Below are 19,593 nucleotides of genomic sequence, written 5' to 3' on the forward strand. Positions count from 1 at the left end.
AGAATTATGATCTTCAGCTATCAAGAAAACTTTGAATCATGTTTGTGTATTTTACTAAGGAAGGAAAATAAGTTTATAATATATGACATGTTTCATTTGAAAGTGAGAGTTTGAGTTAAAAGGTTAAATTCAGTGATCTGGAAAAGTGTTACGTAGAGTCACGTATCCCTTGAAATATTGGGAAATTGATGTGGAAGTTATGCTGCGCCTCACCCTTGAGATGAAAAGATTGAAAATTAGATTTCACAGAACAAAAATCATTGCTGGGGGCAGTTTGTGAGACAACAATGTTGAAGAATAAAAGGAGTAAAAATAAAGATGAACACACACACACACAGATACACATACACACAATCACACGCTGACAGAGACATATGCCAACTCACATATACACTCACACTCATACACACAAACATACACTCTCATATTCACACATACACTCACTCACTCACACACGATCAATGCCCTCCGGATTCACTTTATTCTTTTCCCTCCCTTGCCTTTTTCTAGAAAGAGCTGTATTTGCTGTTTCAGGATTGCTAATGTGAAATTTACCCAGGTGGAAGGACCAGGAGGAGAGAAGTGTTTGCTGAATGAAAATTTGTAGCAGAATGTGGGCTATTCTCTCCCTTCTGTGTCGTCAAGTGACTTCTTTCTCCCCCACTCCCCATTTCAAGTTGGCCTTAGGCACACATTTCTAGGGCTTTCTGTGCTCATGTATTATTGACAGGTAATCCCTTTCTCCATTCCCACGGGGCGCCGAATGAGTCCTGCGGTGAGCTAGCACTTTAGCAAGGGGAAGTTGGGAGTAAGAGTCTGTTATTTCATCATCCCAGCAAGCAGAACAACTAACTGCCTCCCTACCTGTTTGTGTATTAACTAAATGGACACCAACAAAATGTCATTAGGATGGGAAGTCCGGGATCTTGCAGTTTCAAGCCATTTCATCTCTAGCCCCTTCAGAAGAGAGATTGCTGGGCCCCAGGAGATGGTTTTGAAGGAGGAGGGTCGGTTGAAAAAGATCAAGGCCACTGCAGTGGGGCTGGGTGGAGATCACCTCGGCGATCCCTGGAATGCATTATTTGTCTTTTCACTTTCAAAATACAGGGTTCTAAGGCACACGTCTGTGAGGAAAGAAAAATAGAGCGTTCTGAGCTACGTGAGGTATGAGAAATTTATCAGGCCCAGAGAGATAGAAGTATGGAACTTCAATCATTCCCTCCCCACCCTGCACCCCTGCCTGGGGGTAATGTTTTAAAGGCATTTTGTTCCAGATTAGCTGCCTAACACATTATCTTCTTGTTGCTAGAATTTGCAATACAAAGAACAATGTATAACCAATCAACAGCTTATGTTATTTTAACATAATTTATTGGTAAACAACTCAGGAACTGCTTTCTTCTTTTTCCGTTAAAAATCCACTTGAATACTCTCCAGGGCGGCAATCCTCAAGCTTGGCCCAAATCAACTCTCTACTTATGTTAATTTTGGCTCAGCTTCTTCCTTTTAGTTGACAGCTGAGATGCCCAGAACATTGAAGGGACAGGTAAACATTTCGACAGTGAACAGATAAGAATTAGAATGTCTTGAGTTTAGAGAGAGCTTTGTGTTTGCTCTCTGACATTTGTTTACTGTGTGTGAGGCTTTTACAAGTGAATCCCAGGGTGGGATAATAATAGCCGTGGGGCACCAGCTGCCGGCTAGGCTTTGGGTGCCGAAGAATTTGTGGACATTTTACAGGCTAATAGATTTTTTTTTTTTTTAAACTGCAGGAGTTCTGTGGGAATTCCTCTGCAAATTTTAAAATAAGTTGTAGGAGTAGGAAAGTGAGACTTTCTCTTTCTCTCTCTCTCTCTTATATTTTTCCAAAGAGCGAAAATGAGCCAAATTTAGAGCTAGTTTTGAAAGCATTTTCTCACTTTGCCTTAGGAACGAAGAGTGGGGAAAATCAAGTGTCATCAGCACCAGCTCTTTGAATGCGGGTGAGAGGAAACACAAAGCCCCGGCTTATTTCAATTGAGCAAGACAATGCAAGAGATTTAGAGATTTTAGGTCGTAAAGGACCCGTGAGCTCCTTTGTTCCAAAGTTTGTCCTATTGCCATTGAGGCATCTGTTTTCCAGTGACTATAACCCCTGTTTCCTGAATCAGGGCTGCCCGCTCGGGTGGGTCATAGAGAGAAGGCATCGTGGGCCAAACTGTGGGTGTTGGGAGCCACATGGTGGGTTAAGAGGAAGATGAGGAGGAAGAGCTTAAATTGGGCTCAGGGATCAGAGCAGGCAGAGGGGTTTCCAGGGAAGTTAAGACGCAGGGCAGAAATACCATTCAAAGAGTCAACATTGTAACCCTGGAGGTGGGGACAGATTCTTCCAAGGTTATCTCAGGACTAATCTCTCATTCCACTTTCAGACTTACAACTAGGAAAAATGTGTTCTTTTCCCTTTGAGCTAAGGTGGGCTATCAGCTTAGCATACCTGCCCTCGTTTCATCCTTTCTTGCAGGTCCACTCCAGGACCTGCCAAGATTGCTGTGAAAGACTCAAAATAGGACCCTCTGAGCCAGTTTTCCAATTCTCTTTCCCAGAATTCTGGGGTGTGCCTGGAGGGAGAGAGGGAAGCTGAATCTTCTCCATCCTGCCTTTCAGGTTTCCTGTCTCAGGATTCCTGGTAACATTTCCTTTGGGAAAAAGAAGGGAGTTCTGTCAATTAACAAAATATTTGAAAAATCACTCATCCACTCTCTTCTCCTCATTTTACAAATGAGGAAACTGAGATCAAAATAGGTTAATAGACTGACCCAGGATTCTGCCATTAATGGCACAGATTGAGTTACAGCTCAATTTTTCAACCACCGGGGCACTGGTGATGATTTTAAAGAACTAAGATAAGGAGAAGAAGACTAAGTGTTAAATGCACTAGCTGCATTTCTATTTTAAACTACTATAATATAGTAATTCTAAAAGACCTGTTTTGCTGGTTTGCTTCTTTTATGAAAGCAGAATCAAACTCAGATTTCTTGCTTTAAATAATTCAGTTGATGACTGAAATTTAACCAAGTGGTAAGTTTCTTCACATTTTTCAGAACAGCCCTTAAGAAACAAAAATAATTATGTTTGTTGACTTAAAAAATTTACAGGAATACTTACTTTTTCCCACTTTCTCCCTTTTTCCCAACTTGAAAGCTTAACCTCATTTGATCATCTTCCATTCAACTTTCAAACATTGTCCATACTGTTGTGTAGTAACCATGCAGTGTTCTTCTTCAGTAGGGGATAAAATGCAACCACTATCTAGGGGTGAATAAAAATATCTAACGGTATTAGCAAACCAGTATAAAGTGTACAGTAGAAAAAATTTAAACTTGGAATTATGTCCTCTTTTCCAGTTTCTCTGGTGTTAATATTTTCTGGAAAACATCCTCAAGGCTTGTCCTAGCTACCATCTTCCTGACATTGTCCCAGGTGTTGCAGTTACTAATGTGAGCAAGACATCCTCCTGGCCTTAGCGAGTGTACCCAGGAGTTATATAAAGGATATTCTGGGAGCCGGAAGAAGGAGCGAATAAAGCAGACTGCACAGATGGAACATGGAAAGGCTTTTAACAGAAATGAATACTTTCAGACCAGTTTTGAAGGACTGAGTAGGAGTAAACTAAAAGAGAAAAAGCAGGACAAAAGAAGCACTACTTTGGAAGCTCAAAGCCGCACTGGAAACACAGTCTTTCAGGATGTCTGAAAGGGGCAAGTCTGTTTGTGTGGGGTAAGAAATGCGGGGAGACAAACGGACAGTGGACAGATTGCAGAGAGCTCTGTGTGCTGAGAGGAGGGTGCAGACCAGATTTTTAAATTGAGAATGCAACAGTGAAGGATTTCAAGCTTGGAGTGAGAGGGGAGACTACGAGCCTGCAGTGATAAGGCAAAGCTGAAGATTTCAGAGCCAAGGCCACACCCTACAGTTGCCATGGAATGGGGTGGCACAGTGGGCTTTGGAGGTAAAGTCTGCAGTTGAGAAGTTCAAGGGTAGTAAGTACTTAATGCCAGGTCAATCATCCCTTTTAAGACACAGATATCATCTGCAGCGTTTTCAGGAACAGTGATAGAGAAGAAAAGCAGGCAGCTACTAGATATTCAAATCTTCCACAAATGTCAGGGAGAGAGTCAGGCAGTTGGTAGAAGAGACCTGTAAAGCTGGGTACCATAAGCCTCAACACAGGTGTTTTTATTTCAAGGCTGGGGAGCTGTGCTTTGGAAAAGCAATGAGGAGGTAACAGGAAGTCTCTTCTTCTAAATCCTGTGTTCATGGATGAGGGTGGGTTTTCTCCTCTTGAGAGGGAGTTACATACAAGTTTAAGGGAAAAGAGTCTGAAGTTTCCACCTAAATGATTCTGAAAGAATCAGGTAAGTAGTTGCTTAGAAATATTGCTAAATGTTGCATAAAGAGATACAGCTCTTCTATGGAGTAACAGATCCTGGCTACTCAATAGCTTTTTGCATTTTTTTCCTGGGCTATGGAGATATTTGCAGCTTTCCATTACGTGTTAATATCTCTCATCTTACCCCTGAAAGTTTATTTCTATCAATTTGCCTTCAAGTGAACTGCAGTTTCGTATTTGTGATTTTATTTTTACCAAAATGAAATGGCTTATTTTATCAAAAAATACTATTGAAAAAATACTATTTTACCAAGAATATTATTGTGTGCTAGATGCTGGAGGCATAAAAGGGAACAAGTTAGGAACTGTTGCTTTTCATGGACAGTTGGTGTGGAGTTTTAGTAAGACTTTTGAACACTTAAATTTATATCTTTCTTTTAAGAACCAATAAAAAAAGAGCAACTCTTTATAACAGCATTATATTACATCATCTTCAAAGATCAATGTGTGTACAACATTTAAATAAATCAATATCTAGGTGTGATCATTAATCCTTAATCATGATGAACCATTGCTTAATCTAACCTGTGTTTACTTTTATTTCTGTTATAATTTGTTGACATTTTAGAAGTATAGTTCTTGTTCTCCAAGAAATATGGCACTCAAAGTCCCTGAAATTACTTGCCAAGTCATTGGGCTTTTGTCTCATGTATTTCTTAGGTCTTTGAAACAACTAGAGATTTATCTTTACCCATCTTCTGGTTTCATCTTTTTGAGTCTTTTTTTTTCTTACAATGGTCTGTAGTCAATTTAGGCAAATCTCTGTGTGAGTATTATGTGTGAGTATTATATATCTCTATGCCTCTTGGCAGAGGTGAATAACTTTTCCTTTTTATAAGAGGAATATAATTTTCCTCATTCCCAGTAGACATTAAGCTTATTAGCTACTTAACTTTTTGGTAATTTGCATTCATTTTCTCTATAGCAACAAAACATCTGAATTGGAAGGAGAAAAAATTAGTTTACACCCAAAATTACTTTTATAAAAGGTTATATATTTCCTCTAACAATTATTTAAAAAGCAAACACTGAAAAATAGTGTAATAAGTCACAAAAATAAAACTAAAAATGGCTTTAATCACAGGTGTAGTCAAACCCCAGTGATTGTTACAAAACCTGTTAAGACTCATATGACTAAAACTGTGATTACTACATAGTTTTATTATTTTTAAGCACATGTGTAAAGTTTAAGGAACATTTAAGAGTAATTGTTACTAGCAAATTATTTCTAAAGTCATCTTAAAATGCCTTATTTTTAAATTTATTTGAAAAGGGTAGAAATCTCTGTTCATGTTTACTTTGTTCCACTCTGCTAAAAGGGCATAAGTGTCCCAATTGTTTTATGAGCAAAACATATGTGTGACTGTGTGCATACAAGTATAGACATGAATTCACACACAATTCCATTAATAACAAGGGATATCCTTGATGGGTACTGTTAGCTGAATATCAAGCAGTTGAATCATTTCATTTTCTTCCTGGAAAAGTTATTTTTCAAGGATTGGTAAATGATTGCCCTCGCACCTCAGGGCAACCATGTTACCAATGAGATCTAAGGAGAATTCCACTTAGGGGCTTCTAGGAAAGGTGTTTCTTTCTGTGGAAAGGGTCAGGTGCAGAAAGACAGCTCCCTGGTTCAGCCCCTTGCCCTATTTTCCTGCCATGAATGCAATTCTGCCAGAGAATGATTGTGGCTCTGTGGCAGCTATCTTGGTCTAGCCCATAAGGCAGTAAGCCTAAGGGAAAAAAAAATTCATCGCATATCTTGGATGATAGAAGATAGAGAAATGATACAAAGGTTGAAGGGAGAATAAGAAGAAGCCTACATCTCTGATAACATCAGTTTGTTACTGCACCAAATCTGGAACCACTTACCTAGAGTTTCACTGTGTGAGATAATTAAAAGTTAACTGTGCTGACGCCCCTATTGGCAGCTGAATGCTAACTGATACATTACCACATTTTCTGACTCATTCCTGATGTCACGTTTGATTAGTAAGTATAGCAGATATCCAAACCCAGGTTTTTGGATGCAAAGTCCAGGGTTTTCCTGGCCTTGCTGTCTCCCCATATTGTCACAATCTGGGAAATAAATCCACATACTGTGAAGTAATAACATACACTGCTTATTTTGAACAATTTCCCTACTCTGATTTAAAGCCCTGTTTCTCTCTTCACCCTCTGGACTTACTCTACTCATGATTTGTCCCACAAATTCTGGCTGTGAATATCTTTTTATAGTCACTTGTGACTGAATGTCCATTTGCTGTATTATGACTTTGCGCACGTTACCAGACATCACCTTATATTTCCTCATCTTTATAAGAGGATAATTTCTATTAACCTCTTCACATATTTCATACTCTTGTTGGGTGGGGAGGAGCTCATGGGGTGGGGCTTAATTCATTATCAACATTTGGCTTTTTAAATTATTTTTGTTTATTTATTTTTTGTGACAGAGTTTTGCTCTTGTTGCCCAGGTTGGAGTGCAATGGTGCAGTCTCGGCTCACTGCAACTTTTGCCTCCCAAGTTCATGCCATTCTCTTGCCTCAGCCTCCTGAATAGCTGAGATTACAGGAGTGCACCACCGCATCTGGGTAATTTTGTATTTTTAGTAGAGATGGGGTTTCACCATGTTGGCCAGGCTGGTCTCGAACTCCTGACCTCAGGTGATCCACCTGCCTTGGCCTCCCAAAGTGCCAGGATTATAGGCGTGAGCCACTGCAACTGGCCATTTGGCTTTTTTAAACTAGTGGATGTTCCATAGGTGTTCACATGTTTTTGTGTGTTGTAAACATTTAATAACGACTACTAATAAGAACACAGATGAGTTTGCAAAGCTTGTGAAATTGCCCGGCTGATGGAAATTTGGCTTGTAAGCATTCATGCGGGAGAGAAGGTAGAGATTGAAGGAGCTCACGATTGCCTGCCAAAGTTGTCTGCATCTCAGTTGGAGAGGATTCGAAGCTTACTTTGAACCTTTAACTAAGAAACTTTTTAATATAAAAGTAAAGTATATATGAATTTAGCATTTGAATTTCGGTTTTTTTTTTTTTTAAATTTACCATCTACTATATGACATATGTGTAGAAATTACATACTGAGTCAAGGCCCATAATGAGCTATTACATTTCCACTTGGCATTATTTGTAAAGAAATGGGTGTGTTCAATATTTTTCTTCAATCTCTTTCGAGATATGAAGTGTTAAAGATCTATATGTAGATGTTTGCCATGTGTGTGACTGAAATCTAATTATAGAGTTATTTGTGTACTCAAAGAAACTACAGTTTCTCCAGTCAGAGCTCATGACCAAACTGGGCACTACAATGGGCTCCTTAAGAATGCTGCATTAGGCCGGGTGCCGTGGCTCATGCCTGTAATCAAGCACTTTGGGAGGCCGAGGCAGGTGGATCATGAGGTCAGGAGATGGAGACCATCCTGGCTAACATGCTGAAACCCCGTCTCTACTAAAAAATACAAGAAATTAGCCAGGTTTGGTGGTGGGCGCCTGTAGTCCCAGCTACTTGGAAGGCTGAGGCAGGAGAATGGCGTGAACCTGGGAGGCAGAGCTTGCAGTGAGCCGAGATCACGCCACTGCACTCCAGCCTGGGCAACAGAGTGAGACCCCATCTCAAAAAAAAAATAAATAAAAATAAAAAAAAAGAATGCTGCATTAGGAAACCCGAGAAAGCCCTCTGAGTACACTGTAAAACTGAGTTATAAGGAAGCAAGAGTAGGGATTTGCAAAGATACTGATTAGGGGAAAAATGATCCTAGGCCAGTGGGACCTCAAGTCTCAGTCAATGAAATGTATCCATATATTTAAAGAAAAATATGTGTCCAACAGATGGGGGATTGAGAAGCCAGAAAAGCGTAAGAAATCACAGAAGAGCTTTTTGCTGTTAAACCAAGACTTGTCTGAAGAAGATGATGCTCGGAACCAGGGTAGATTTCCAAGGGGAGGCATATTATTATTGTTGTTATTATTATTAGCTTCTAGTATATATTGGTTGTTTTCTACATCAGATGCTACATATTTTATGTATCATGTAACTTATTCCTCATAAAAACTCATGAATGTAGGCACTACTATTTACTTTATAAATGAGGATATTAACGTGGAAGGAGATCAAGTTTCTTATCTAGGAGCCTAGAGCTAGTAAGTGGCAGTGTTGGTATTTGAACTTAGCCTTGAGAGCCTGTACATATAACCACAATTATGAGAACTTACAAGGACAAAAGAGAATTTTCTCCTCGATTTTGCAAAGAGGATCAGAATTTGTGACTAACCCAATAGTATGTGTCGGAATTAAGACAATAATTCAGGTCTTCTGAATCTTAGTTTGATGTATTTCTAGTATACCTGAATTCTTCTCCACAGGCAAGTCATTAAAGATAGGCCAGTAAAGAGTAGATTGCCTTCAGAGTTGGGGCAGCAATGGAGAATGGTATTCTCTGGAAGAAAGTCACTATGCATAGTTCACACTTAAGGAGTGGAGAGTTATTCTCCACCTTCTTGAGGGAAGATTATATATTGGAATTCTTCTGCACTGGAGATTTGTCTATTTTTCTCCATTTATTTATTTTTTCAGTCACTTATTTATATCAGTATGGACTCATGGGTATTCATGTTATGTTTTGAGTTATAATCCAAAAGATTTTATTTATCTTTGTGCCCAAATTGTGCCAGCATTAGCCATTGGGAGCATGTTCTGTTGGCCCCTTTGTCTTCTTGACATGCCCGTAATTGTGGGTTTTTTTTTCTTAGCACTTATGAAAAGAACTTTTAGTTTCAGGGGTACATGAGCAGGTTGGCTCTATAGATAAGTTGCATGTCTTGGGGGGTTGGTGTACATATTATTTCAGCCCCAGGTTATAAGCATGTACCCAGTAGGTAGTTTTTTGATCCTCACCCTCCTCCCACCCTCCACCCTCAAGCAGGCCCTGGTGTCTGTTGTTCCCTTCTTTGTGTCCATGTGTACTCAATGTTTAGCTGTCACTTGTACTTGAGAGCATGCAGTGTTTGGTTTTCTGTTCCTGTGCTAGTTCGCTTAAAATAATCGCTTCCAGCCCCATCCATGTTGCTACAAAGGACATGATCTTGTTCTTCTTTCATGCCTGTGTCGTATTCCACAGTGTACATGTACTGCATTTTCTTTATCCAGTATACTATTGATGGGCATTTAGGTTGATTCTATGATTTTGCTATTGTGACTAGTACTTAGCACTTCTTTGTTTTCTGGCATTATAGGATGCCCTAGGTGTTCCTGCTTCAGTCTTAGAGCTAGCCATTTCTCCAAGGTGCCCTGGTTCCTTTGACTGAAGAATGGCATTAGAAACCAAGGTTGAGGTACTAGGTGTGAATCTTATTTTAAATAGTAATTAATACTCGGAAGTGAAGACAGTTGTTGCCCTTGGTGGGGTGGTGGTGACAGGAAGATGTCCCCAAGAGGCTTCAAGGGTATCTGATCTGTTTCTTGATCTCAGTCTTGGTTGCCTGGGCTTCTTCATTCAGTGAAATTCATCAAGGATACACTTAGGCTACCTGTACTTTCCTGCCTTCATGTTGTATTTCAATAAATACTTGTTTATTTAGAAAATAAAGAAAAACAAAACAAAACAAAAACTAACTGTTAACTCTTAACTGAGTATCAAATAAACATGCTCTGGATTTCAAATCCCTGGGTTTAAAGACTTTCCAGCTTTATAGCTTTTGGCTGCTTACCTAACTTTTCCATCCCTCCATTTGTAAAATAAGGATAGCAGTATTATCTGCCTCAGGTTTATAAAATAGGGATAGCAGTATTATGTGCCTCAGCATTAAATATCTCCACACACTCCCTCCTCTGGACATGTATATATGTGTGTACTTATACACATACAGTCACTTATCATTATTTATAGATTCCATATTTGCAATTTTGCCTACTTGCTAATATTTATTTCAAACCTCCAAATTAATCAGTCAATTCTTATGGCATTTTTGTGATCATTTGTGGATACGCACAACGTAGCAAAACATTTGAGAACTGCCTGACGCCCATTTCCCAGTGAGCTCAAATAACTATATGTTCTGCCTTCTTGTTTCAGCTCTCATGCTGTAAACAAGGGCCCTTTTCTCTCTCCATATATAATGCCACGTTTTCACATTTCTGTGCTTTTTGTGGGTGATTTTGATGTCTAAAATGCACCCCCCCACTGCAATGTGCAATGCTCATATCTTGTCTAGTGTTCCTAAAGGCAAGAAGTCTATGATGGAGTCCTTATGGAGAAAATATGTGTATCAGAGAAATGTCATTCAGACATGAGTTACAGTGCTGTTGAGCTTAATGTTAGTGAATCAACATTATACATTAAATAAGAAACACAACTAAAATAAAATCAATTATGAATTGATTGATTAATCAAAATGTTGTGACCAGATGCTCCTAGGAACCTAATTGTGTATTTCCCAAAGGAGCAGTAGTTCAATATTTGCTAATTTAGTGTTTGTTGCAACTTTACGGAACATAAAAACTACAAATAATGAGAATCAGTTGTATATATGTGTATATACATACATATCTACATATAAAAATATCTGTGTATGTCTGTCTACCAATATGAGAACAGTGCCTATTAGTATATTATTAATATAATAAGCCCTTAACAAATGTGTTTAGCTATTATTATCTAGGTATCTGAGTAGAATTGCTCTGCAATCCACAGTCACTCCTGAGAAAGATAATGACGTTTTTTGGCTCTCAGTAAAACGTCTTTGTGGTATGGAAGGAACAGCAATAAAGGAAGCACAGCCCTTACTCTTATGGAATTTACATTGCAAAATAACTCAGTACAGACTCAGTGTTTTTTGTACTATCTAGAGATCATAAGGAAAAAGTGGGAGTATGATGAAAGAAAGTTCAAAGTGAAGTCACTATATTAGCTTAAAATAGACAAGCATACAGATGAGCAATGTGTAAGAGGTTTTTGTAATGACTTGTCTATATCCTGAAACTTAGTAGCCTATGGATAGATGCCTTGAGATTTACATAAACAATGAGAAACCTGCCTGATGTAGGAAATGAACACACGTTCTAGCTTTCAAGTCAATTAGCGAGATATTCGTATTTCCTTTCTAGGTTACGAAGCAAATCTGTTCCGATGTGATGCCAACTAAGTACATGATCTGATTGTTCCAGTTATCCTGTGCCAAAAAGAAGCAAAAAATGGGCTTTCCACGGATTATTGAACACGGTGTCAGTGTGCCTGAGAAACAAGCCTCTATTAAAAGCTTTCTAGGCAATTTGAATCAGGTTGCTGAGCTTTGAAAAACTTTCTACAGCCAAGTGTAGGAGACCCAAGAACTTGGAGAACATACACGCTCTGAGCTATTTCAAAAAATACAGCACTTAAGCCAATTGAGCTGTAGTCAGGGCAACACAGGCATGAATAACATGAAGGTAGATTTTAGTAGAAGAGAAGAACAGGCAAGGGATGCAGTCATGTGCATTTGAAACACAGGACAAACATAAGCCCTTTTTATCTCAATAAAGTAAGCGCAGTTTGGGGGCATTCTCCGGGGTGAGATAATTCGTTGGAATTTAGATGAGGCCCAGAATGATCCATTGGATATCAAATCCACACATAAGCCTCTGCTAGAATTGTGCCAGAGTAAGGGCAATCCTCGAATTCCTCCAGGCAGTCCTACCACACCACCCAGATGTCTGGTTTCTAGGTGAATGAATTGAAGAAAGATCAAGAAATATATGGTGGGTAAGAGGTAGGAGAGAAAGCCTGTGTAAATTAAATCAGATCTCCTCATACATAAACCTACTCAATTACTTCTAAAGCCTCCTTTTATTTCTAACATACAATAATTGAGTTAAAGAAATATAATATTCTTGTTTCAGGAATAGGAATTATTTTCTCAGGCAAAGAATGAAAGGTAAAAAGTACTACAGTGTGCCTACGTCATGTGCTGCTAATTCTATTTTCTTCTTGAGGTGCTGAATTGTTCGTTTTCCTGGGAAAGCTCTAGGGCAGAGCTAGCAAAATATCAAGATAGCAGATATGCATGTAGAGCCATGAGGCGCCTTGCTCAGCTCTCCCTTCAAGAGAACTTGCTTCAAGGTGGGAGGCTGGGGAACACCGTCCACCTGCTCTGTCTTCAAATGCACTGGGGCATTCATGCAGAGGCTACGTTTTCCCGGGGCTGCTCCCAGCCTGTGACTGAGCAAGGCAGAAGTGCTAGCATCATGCCATTCCTGCAGAAGGTGGGTTTCCTCTAATGGGTAAACTTGGCTCCAGGGTTCGCCATCAGCATGGACATAACACACGCAGAGCTTGCCAGAGGCTGAGGCCCCTCCTACCACATCCTGCAATTTTGTCTCTTCTGTCACAGGTGTCAGAACTGCTCTCAGTCCAAGGATCGTCCCCCACATATTCCTCCTCCTCTCCCCTTTATCCTTCCCAGGTCCCCCACCCCAAACTCTCAAATCTACTTCCATCTTCAAATCTGCTTCTTGGAGATTATGAACAAAAGAGGATTTGCATTTGATAAGATCCCAAAGAGAGAGGAAGGGGATAATCCATATAATTCTGACACTGGTCACCAGGCGCTTTTTTGTTTTCTTTTGACTGAACACCTGATGGAGCTGTTAGAATTAAGTCACATATGAGGTGACACAGACTGGCTTCCCCTTTTGGGGCAGTGCCTGGGAGGGACAGATGACTCATCATATTGTGGACGGGGGAGTGGAAGATCCTGGCTCCATCTTGGAACATAGGCTAATTAGGGGTGAGAAGGAATAGACAGGTCCACACAAACAACCTCCCCCACCTCCAAGTTTCTCAACTGAGATTGAGGTGAGAAATCAGCTCAGCAGAGACAGACAAAGGTTGTGTGCTCAATTCATGCCAGTTCACTTTGCACTTTCCATTCAGGTTTCAGGGTTTACTTCTGGGACTCCTCATGTCTTTCAGGGTTGTCCTGAATGTTCATTTGTCCAGGATCCTTGGAGGGAAAAAATGGGGGACTGTGCCTGGTTTCGTATCTCTCAAATGGAATATCAGAGCTTCAGACTGTTCCCTTGTTTGCAGCTGAGAAAGTGTCAGTGCTAAAAGCAAACGGAGGTGGGGCAGAGGGACCATGGATAGTACCCAAATGTGAGTCACACCTACACCATCAGCTTTAGAATCTGTGAACTAGAAATCTCAGAAAATAATCATAAAATTATACTGGCTTTTCTGCCCTGTAGAAGGACTGTAGAGACAGATTCTTGCAGAAATCTTGCCTTGCTCCCACCCAGCCCACAACTTTTCTCGCCACAAGGAAAGCACTGGTTAAGGAGGTGATTCAGAGGTAGGTTCCCCAGGTGCGTACATCGATGAGTGACCTCTCCTCTGCAACAGGGAAATACTTTCATCATTCAGGAAGGAATACTGAGTTAGGAGGCAGAAGCTCTGGGTCCTGCTTTTAACGCTTGCACAAACTTACTGTGTAGCTTTGAGCAAGGCATCCAGCCTCTCGCTCTCAGTGTCCTGTGCAGCCAAACCGATTGATCTATGAGGCAATGTGTGGCCCAGCTCTGCCGTTCACTATATTACCATGTATTCTCCTAATAAAAAACTGGCACACGGAATGTAACAATGCGATTGCATATTTGACATTGGGGTTGTCCTTATAAGTCTAGGTAGCCATCTTTGCAGCACTGGCTCTTTCAAAAGAAAACTATTTTCATAAGTATTTCATTTGGAAATCCCCATTTATCTGGAAGACTTAGTAAAGCATCTTCTGTAGACACAGAAGCACATTATCGCCTGCTTACTTCAGAGTTGGGTTACCAGGCATGTTCATAAAAAAATAACAAAGCATATTACTTTAGTCAAACTTTACAGAGAGGATAGATTGCCTACAAAGAGGTTATTGTAATATAGCTCATAATTTTTTCAGGAGTATGCTAAATATATATATATAAATATGTGTGTGTTTATGTGTATATATACACACACACATATATATATAAACACATATATATGTTTATACATATACACATACACACATTTATATATTTACTAATGTATTTAACTTCTCCAAAACATTAGCTACCAAACAGAATATTAGATTAAAATATTTTAAATTAAAAAGTTATTTAGAGAAAAATAATAGAACTCTCATATATCTCAAATAGCTTATGTTGACCTCTTCCCTGAACTCTAAACATTAAACTTTATTAAGAGGAAAATAGTGCATATGCGGGACAAGCATGAGAAAGCGACTCAGGAGTACGGAGTAAACAGAGCAGGCTCATTGTTCAAGTTCAATGAGTGTAATTATCTGATAGCCATTTGTAGTTCCTATAAAATACCCTTTCCCCCCCGTATTTGTTGCTGCCAGTATTTAAAGACAGGTCTAATCTTTTCTGCTTTTAATCCCTTTGTCAACCATCAGCAGCCAGTGGAAAAAAAAAGGAAAAAGAAAAAAAAAGAAAAAGCAAACAGAATCACTTCGGTTTGGCCTTCATGTTATCCTGTCCCCAATTGCACTGAGAGGGGACAGATGGGTGACCAGCTGTCGTGACACAGGACCAGGGTCACGGGGTCCCCGCACACAAAGCAGCGAACGCCGCTGGGTCCTCAAGCCGCCTCTGCCTCTGAACACAAAGCAGCAAGTGCTGCTGGGTCCTCAAGCTGCCTCTGCCTCTGAACAGCCTCGTTGGGAGCGAGGCTCTCTCAGGCCGGCATCACTCACGCTCACCAGTGAGGCTCTGAATGTTTTGTCTCAAGCCAGGAATGTTAAAGGCTCTGGTTCTCTGCAGCCAGTTAGAAACCCTTTCACCATTGTTTGCTTCCATGCATGTCCTGTTCAGCAGCCACTCTGTGAAGAGGAAACCTCAGTAACAGGAGGGGGAAGGACGCTGCCATGGATGCCTTTCTACCCTCCAGGGCGGTGACGTAAGAAGGACTTGATAAATTGTAATATCCCTTTGGAGGAGTACCCCTTTAAGAGAATGAAGAGGCCCACCTTCAGGAATAAAACCGCCTTGCAAAAATTGTAACAGAAAATTATGAAAGTGGCAGAGGCCTGACCTAATCGATGCCATCTTGCTTCTAACCTCCAAGCTGCCCTAGTTCATTCCTGGGCGAAGGCTGAACTAACCTTGGGAGAAACTTAGGTTTTTTTTTTTTTTTGAGACGGAGTCTCGCTCCATCGCCCAGGCTGGAGTGCGGTGGTGCGATTTCGGCTCACTGCCCGCCTGCCGGGTTCACACCATTCTCCTGCCTCAGCCTCCCGAGTAGCTTGGGGCTACAGGCACCCGCCACCATGCCTGGCTAATTTTTTGTATTTTTAATAGAGACCGGGTTTCACCATGTTAGCCAGGATGGTCTTGATCTCCTGGCCTCATGATCCGCCTGCCTCGGCCTCCCAAAGCGCTGGGATTACAGGTGTGAGCTACCACGCCAGGCCTTTTAAAAAAAAATTTAAGTTCTAGGGTACATGTGCACAACGTGCAGGTTTGTTACACAGGTATACATGTGCCATGTTGGTTTGCTGTACCCATTAACTCGTCATTTACATTAGGTATTTCTTCTAATGCTATCCCTCCCCCAACCCCCCACCCTATGACAGGCCCCAGTATGTGATGTTCCCCACCCTGTGTCCAAGTGTTCTCATTGTTCAATTCCCATCTATGAGTGAGAATATGTGGTGTTTGGTTTTCTGTCCTTGTGATAGTTTGCTCAGAATGATGGTTTCCAGCTTCATTCTAGCCCCTGCAAAGGACATGAACTCATCATTTTTTATGGCTGCATAGTATTCCATGGTGTATATGTGTCACATTTTCTTAATCCAGTCTATCATTGTTGGACATTTGGGTTGGTTCCAAGTCTTTGCTATTGTGAATAGTGCTGCAATAAACATACGTGTGCATGTGTCTTTATAGTAGCATGATTTATAATCCTTTGGGTATATACCCAGTAATGGGATGGCTGGGTCAAATGGTATTTCTAGTTCTAGATCCTTGAGGAATCGCCACACTGTCTTCCACAATGGTTGGACTAGTTTACAGTCCCACCAACAGTGTAAAAGTGTTCCTATTTCTTCACATCCTCTCTAGCATGTGTTGTTTCCTCACTTTTTAATGATCGCCATTCTAACTGGTGTGAAGTGGTATATCATTGCGGTTTTGATTTGCATTTCTCTGATGACCAGTGATGATGAGCATTTTTTCATGTGTCTATTGGCTACATAAATGTCTTCTTCTGAGAAGTGTCTATTCATATCCTTTGCCCACTTTTTGATGGGGTTGTTTGTTTTTTTCTTGTAAATTTGTTTAAGTTCTTTGTAGATTCTGCATATTAGCCCTTTGTCAGATGGGTAGATTGCAAAAATTTTTTCCCATTCTGTAGGTCACCTATTCACTCTGATGGTAGTTTCTTTGGCTGTGCAGAAGCTCTTTAGTTTAATTAGATCCCATTTGTGTATTTTGGCTTTTGTTGCCATTGCTTTTGGTGTTTTAGTCATGAAGTCCTTGCACATGCCTATGTCCTGAATGGTATTGCCTAAGTTTTCTTCTAGGGTTTTTATGGTTTTACGTCTAACATTTAAGTCTTTAATCCATCTTGAATTAATTTTTGTATAAGGTGTAAGGAAGGGATCCAGTTTCAGCTTTCTACATATGGCTAGCCAGTTTTCCCAGCACCATTTACTAAATAGGGAATCCTTTCCCCATTTCTTGTTTTTGTCAGGTTTGTCAAAGATCAGATGGTTGTAGATGTGTGGTGTTATTTCTGAGGGCTCTGTTCTGTTCCATTGGTCTATGTCTCTATTTTGGTACCAGTACCATGCTGTTTTGGTTGCTGTAGCCTTGTAGTATAGTTTGAAGTCAGGTAGCATGATGCCTCCAGCTTTGTTCTTTTTGCTTAGGATTGTCTTGGCAATGTGGGCTCTTTTTTGGTTCCATATGAACTTTAAAATAGTTTTTTTCCAATTCTGTGAAGAAAGTAATTGGTAGCTTGATGGGGATGGCATTGAATCTATACATTATCTTGGATAGTATGGCCATTTTCATGATACTGATTCTTCCTATCCATGAGCATGGAATGTTCTTCCGTTTGTTTGTGTCCTCCTTTATTTCGTTGAACAGTGGTTTATAGTTCTTCTTGAAGAGGTCCTTCAGATCCCTTGTAAGTTGAATTCCTAGGTATTTTATGGGAGAAACTTAGTTTTTAGTTTAACTTTGAAACAAAGATGATAACAGCCCTTTCCCAAAACAAGCCGCCTTCTTGCCTGGGGGCTAGACTCACTATGTAGGACTAACAAATTAGCCACAAGATTAGAAATTATGGTTTAGGAGTCATGCAGCTAAACATGCGGCCAAACAAATTCAGAGTGATTTGAGTAATCATAAAACTCTGGTCTCCTGTATAGCCGGCTCTGCATGAATTCGACTCTTTCTCTATTGCAATTCTTGTCTGGATAAATAGACTCTGGGCAGTGGGCAAGGAGAACCTGCTGGGTGGTTACAGGAGTACGTAGCAACAATGTGTACCCTTTTCTTTACAACTCAAGACAATTTATCAATCCCACTTTACAAATTAGTTGAATACAGGACTCTCTTAACTGCTTATTCCAGTGGTTTTCAAAGTGTAGTCTCTGCACATTTATACACTGTTGGTGGGAATGCAAATGAGTCCAGCCCCTGTGGAAAGCAGTTTGAAGATTTCTCAGAGAACTAAAAATAGAACTACCATTCTACCCAGCAATTTTATTGCTGGGTATATACCAAAATGAAAATAAATCTTTCTACCAAAAGACACCTAGACTCATATGTTTATTACAGCAGTATTCACACTAGCAAAGACATGGAATCAACCCAGGTGCCCGTCAATGGTCGATTGGATAAAGAAAATGTAGTACATATACACCATGGAATACTATGCAGCCATAAACAATGAGATCATGACTTTGCCACAATATGGATACAGCTGGAAGCCATTATCCTAAGTGAATTAACTCAGAAACAGAAAACCAAATACCAAACGTTCTCACTAATAAGTGGGAGCTAAACATTGGGTACACATGGACACAAACGCGGGAACAATCAACACTGGGGGGTCAGGCACAGTGGCTCATGCCTGTAATCCCAGCACTTTGGGAGCCCAAGGCAGGTGGATCACTTGGAGTTAGGTGATTGAGACCAGGCTGACCAACATGGTGAAACCCCATCTCTACTAAAAATATAAAAATTAGCAGGGAGTGGTGGCACGCATCTGTAGTTCCAGCTACTTGGGAGGCTGAGACAGGAGAATTGCTTGAACTCAGAAGGCAGAAGTTGTAGTGAGCCAAGATCGTGCCACTGCACTCCAGCCTGGGCAACAGAGTGAGACTCCATCTCAAAAATAAATAAACAAACAAACAAACAAATAAGCACATAAACAAACACTGGGGATTCCAAAAGTGGGGAGGGTGCCAGTGGGGCAAGGGTCAGAAAACAACCTATTGGGTACTATGCTCACTACTTGTGTGACAGGATCATTAAAAGACCAAACCTCAGCATCATGCAATACACACATATAACAAACCTGCACATGTACTCCCTGACTCTAAAATAAAACAAAACAAAAAACAAAACCAAAGTCTTGTCCCTGGACCAGTAACATCAGCAATATCTGGAAGCTTGCTAGAAATGTGAATTCTCTGCTGCACTAAGACCTCCTGAATGGAAGACTTTGGGGCGATGCCCAGAAATCTGTATTTTACCAGGCCTTCCAGATGAATCCATGTATGCTGAAGTTTTTACTATTTTGAGATTTTTGCTGATGGTTTTATAACAATATTGGTACTTTCAAATTCATATTATCAACACTCATATTTTCATATTCATATTTGTAAAATATTTCATCCTACACATGAGAAAACACACCTAAGATAAAGCGAGTGGCTTAAAATCACCCAGCCAGTGGGTGAGAAGCCAAAATCTTCCAGTCTGGGATGTTTTTCATTCCATTACGTTGAAATGCAGAATTAATGTTTCCTTTACCTAGGCATTAAAGGAGAGAATAGGGTTAAGCTCACCCAGGGAAGGTCACCTGGCTGGCTAGAGGGGTGGGCCCCACCTTGGGAAATTTACTGTCGATAGCAGCCCCACAGTCTTAGAGATCGATATTGTCTGAAATCCA

General features: G+C 40.3%; 1 long non-coding RNA gene across 1 annotated transcript in view; it reads left to right on the forward strand.

The window, feature by feature from the left end:
* The first annotated feature begins 3,521 nt into the window (after positions 1-3,521).
* The window catches only part of LOC117980222 (uncharacterized), a 46,353-nt gene continuing 30,281 nt past the window's right edge, over positions 3,522-19,593 (forward strand). Inside the window, exon 1 of the long non-coding RNA XR_004671424.3 lies at positions 3,522-3,756. This is a non-coding gene — a long non-coding RNA (uncharacterized LOC117980222). The remainder of the gene's footprint in view (positions 3,757-19,593) is intronic.

The sequence above is a fragment of the Pan paniscus genome, chromosome 4, assembly GCF_029289425.2.
Source record: "Pan paniscus chromosome 4, NHGRI_mPanPan1-v2.0_pri, whole genome shotgun sequence".
Lineage (NCBI taxonomy): Eukaryota > Metazoa > Chordata > Mammalia > Primates > Hominidae > Pan > Pan paniscus.